At 39.1% G+C, this 4,303-nt stretch overlaps 1 non-coding gene across 1 annotated transcript; it reads left to right on the top strand.

Annotated features, from left to right (window-relative positions):
* The first annotated feature begins 3,185 nt into the window (after window positions 1-3,185).
* Window positions 3,186-3,289, top strand: LOC130971383 (small nucleolar RNA R71). The gene has a single exon (XR_009082605.1). It is a non-coding gene; the product is annotated as a small nucleolar RNA R71 (small nucleolar RNA).
* Window positions 3,290-4,303: the final 1,014 nt, after the last annotated feature.

The raw sequence follows: 4,303 nt of genomic DNA, 5'->3' as shown, positions 1-4,303 counted from the left end.
AAGAGCCAACAGTTTTAACATTCATAAACAACAAGATAAAAATTATGCACTGTTCAAGCATTCATTCAGAAAACAAAAAGTATTGTCACCACATCAATATAATTAAACTAAATTCAAGGATAAATTCATGTACTTCTTGTTCTTTTGAATTAAAAACATTTTTCATTTAAGAAAGGTGAAAGATTAATGGAATTATTCATAACTTTAAGACATAGTTACTAAACTCTAATGATCATGAAGTAGAGACACAAAACATAAATGAACACAACATAAAAACCGAAAAGCAGAGAAAATAAGAACAAGGAATGAGTCCACCTTAGTGAGGGTGGCGCCTTCTTGAAGGACCAATGGTGCTTTTTGAGCTCCTTTATGTCTCTTCCTTGCTTCTATTGCATGATCCCTAGTAATTTTGGTGTTCCTATCCTTAGTTGCTCCCAATAATTATATGGAGGAACATGTATCCCCTGAGGTATCTCAGGGATTTCTTGATGAGGGAATTCTTCATGCTCTCTTGATGTGCAGTCAAATGCTCTATTACTGAGCTATGGATCCTTGAGATGAATCTCTCCATCTCTCATGACTCAGAGGTGGAAGCTTTTGTCTTCCCTTTTCTCTTCTCTTTCTTTTCTCTTTTTTTTTTGAGGTTTCTCTGGCCTTAGGTGCCATCAATGGTTATAGAAAAGTAAAAAAAGGCTATGCTTTTACCACACCAAACTTAGAATGTTGCTCGCCCTCGAGCAAAAGAAGAAAGAATAGAATATGAAGAAGATATGGAGGAGATGGAGGGATGTGTGTATTTGGCTATATGGGTGGGATTGGGTGGGATATGGAGGAGATGGATGGATGTGAGTGGTGAAGGGGGTAATTGGGAAGAGAGATTAAAGTTGTTGGGAAGTGTGTTTTGGGGAAGAGTGTTATAGGATTAGGAGGTAAGGTGGGAATATGTTAGGTGGGGATCCTGTGGGGTCCACAGATCCTGAGGTGTCAAGGATTTACATCCCTGCACCAATTAGGCATGTAGAATGCCTTTGCACACTATTCTGGCGTTTAAACGCCGAGATGATGCACACTCTAGGCGTTCAACGCCCATGTGTAGCATGTTTCTGGCGTTGAACGCCAGTTCCATACTTGTTACTGGCGTTCAGCGCCAGCTTTCCTCAAGGCACATTCCTGGCGTTCAAACGCCAGAATGTTGCTTGTTTCTGGCGTTCAGCGCCAGATTCATGCTCTGTTCTGGCGTTGAACGCCAGCCAGATGCTCCTTACTGGCGTTGAACGCCAGTATGTCCTCCCTCCAGGGTTTGATTTTTCTTCTGCTGTTTTTGATTCTGTTTTTAATTTTTATATTTTTTCGTGACTCCACATGATCATGTACCTAATAAAACACAAAATAACAATAAAATAAAATAAAATAAAAATTAGATAAATAAAATTAGGTTGCCTCCCAACAAGCGCTCTTTTAATGTCATTAGCTTGACAGTGGGCTCTCATGGAGCCTCACAGGTGATCAGGTCAATGTTGTATAGTCCCAACACCAAACTTAGAGTTTGGATATGGGATCTTAACACCAAACTTAGTGTTTGGTTGTGGCCTCCCAATACCAAACTTAGAGTTTGACTGTGGAGGCTCTTCTTGACTCTGAACTGAGAGAAGCTCTTTGTGCTCACTCTCTTTTGTCACAGAGGGATGGCCATGTGCCTTAAACACAAGGTAGTCTCCATTCAATTGAAGGACTAATTCACCTCTGTTGACATCTATCACAGCTCCTGCTGTGGCTAGGAAAGGTCTTCCAAGGATGATACATTCATCCTCTTCCTTCCTAGTGTCTATGATTATGAAATCAGCAGGGATGTAAAGGCCTTCAACCTTTACTAACACGTCCTCTACTATTCCATAAGCTTGTCTCAATGACTTGTCTGCCAATTGTAAGGAGAACAAGGCAGATTGTACCTCAATGATCCCCAGCTTCTCCATTACAGAGAGTGGCATAAGATTTATCCCTGACCCCAGATCACATAGAGCTTTTTCAAAGGTCATGGTGCCTATGGTACAAGGTATTAAGAACTTGCCAGGATCTTGTCTCTTTTGAGGTAAAATTTGTTGAATCCAGGTATCTAGTTCATTAATGAGCAAGGGAGGTTCACTTTCCCAAGTCTCATTACCAAACAACTTGGCATTCAGCTTCATGATAGCTCCTAAATATTGAGCAACTTGCTCTCCAGTCACATCTTCATCCTCTTCAGAGGAAGAATAGTCTTCAGAGCTCATGAATGGCAGAAGGAGATTTAATGGAATCTCTATGGTCTCTATATGAGCCTCAGATTCCCTTGGATCCTTAATAGGAAACTCCTTCTTGCTTGAGAGACGTCCCAGGAGGTCTTCCTCACTAGGATTTTCGTCGTCCTCCTCCCTTGTGCATTCGGCCATATTGATTACATCAATGGTCTTGCACTCTCCTTTTGGATTCTCTTCTGTATTGCTTGGGAGAATACTGGGAGGAGTTTCAATGACTTTCTTACTCAGCTGGCCCACTTGTGCCTCCAGATTTCTGATGGAGGATCTTGTTTCACTCATGAAACTGAAAGTGGCTTTTGACAGATCAGAGACTAGATTGGCTAAATTAGAAGTATTTTGTTCAGAATTCTCTGTCTGTTGCTGAGAAGATGATGGAAAAGGCTTGCTATTGCTCAGCCTATTGCGTCCACCATTGTTAAAGCCTTGTTGAGGCTTTTGTTGATCCTTCCATGAGAAATTTGGATGATTTTTCCATGATGAATTATAGATGTTCCCATAAGGTTCACCCATGTACTTAACCTCTGCCATTGCAGGGTTCTCAGGATCATAAGCTTCTTCAGAAGCTGCCTCTTTAGTACTGTTGGATGCATTTTGCCATCCATTCAGACTTTGAGAAATCATGTTAACTTGCTGAGTCAACACTTTTCTGAGCCAATATGGCATTCAGAGCATCAATTTCAAGAACTCCCTTCCTCTGAGGCGTCCCATTATTCACGGAATTCCTCTCAGAAGTGTGAACTGGTTATTTGCAAACCATGTCAATAAGTTCTTGAGCTTCTGTAGGTGTCTTCTTTAGGTGAATGGGATCCACCTGCAGAATGGTCCAATGACATTTTCGAAAACTCAGATAGACCATAATAGAATATATCTAATATGGTCCATTCTTAAAACATGTCAGATGGACACCTTTTGGTCAACTGCTTGTATCTTTCCCAAGCTTCATAGAGGGATTCACCATCTTTTTGTTTGAAGGTCTGAACATCCACTCTAAGCTTGCTCAGCTTTTGAGGAGGAAAGAATTTATCCAAGAAAGCCGTGACCAGGTTATCTCAGGAGTCCAGGCTATCCTTAGGTTGTGAATCCAACCATATTCTAGCTCTGTCTCTTACAGCAAAAGGGAAAAGCATGAGTCTGTAGACTTCAGGATCAACTCCATTCGTCTTAACAGTCTCACAAATCTGCAAGAACTCAGTTAAAAACTAGTAAGGATCTTCAGATGGAAGTCCATAAAACTTGCAGTTCTGTTGCATTAAAGCAACTAGTTGAGGCTTAAGCTCAAAGTTATTGGCTCCAATGGCAGGAATGGAGATGCTTCTTCCATCAAATTTGGACGTTGGTTTTGTAAAATCACCAAGCATCCTCCTTGCATTATCATTATTGGGTTCGGCTGCCATCTCCTTCTCTTGTTCGAAAATTTCTGAAAGGTTACTTCTAGATTGTTGTAATTTAGCTTCTCTTAGTTTCTTCTTCAAAGTCCTTTCAGGTTCAGGATCAGCTTCAACAAGAGTGCTTTTGTCCTTGTTCCTGCTCATATGAAAGAGAAGAAAACAAGAAAAGAAAGAGGAATCCTCTATGTCACAGTATAGAGATTCCTTTATGTTAGTAGAAAAAGAAAGGGGAGAAGAGTGAAGAAGAGTGGGTTCGGATTTTTAGATGAAGAGAGGTGAAGGAAGTGTTAGTAGATAAGTAATTAAATAGAATAAGAAAAGAGAGGGAGAATTTCGAAAATAATTTTGAAAAAGAAGTTAGTGATTTTCGAAAATTAAAGATAAGATATAATTAAAATTAAAATTTAAAACAAAAAGAATTTTTGAAAAAGAGATGAGATATTTTCGAAAATTAGAGAGGGAAAAGTAGTTAGGTGGTTTTGAAAAAGATAAGAAACAAACAAAAAGTCAAATAGTTAGTTGAAAAAAGATATTAAAATCAAATTTGAAAAGATTAGAAGATAAGAAGTTAGATAAGATACTTTGAAATCAAATTTTGAAAAAGATATAATTTTTAAAAAA

Source organism: Arachis stenosperma, chromosome 3, assembly GCF_014773155.1.
Source record: "Arachis stenosperma cultivar V10309 chromosome 3, arast.V10309.gnm1.PFL2, whole genome shotgun sequence".
Taxonomy (NCBI): Eukaryota; Viridiplantae; Streptophyta; class Magnoliopsida; order Fabales; family Fabaceae; genus Arachis; species Arachis stenosperma.
The sequence above is the reverse complement of the archived record's forward strand: the minus strand, read 5'-3'. Positions and strand labels throughout refer to the sequence as shown.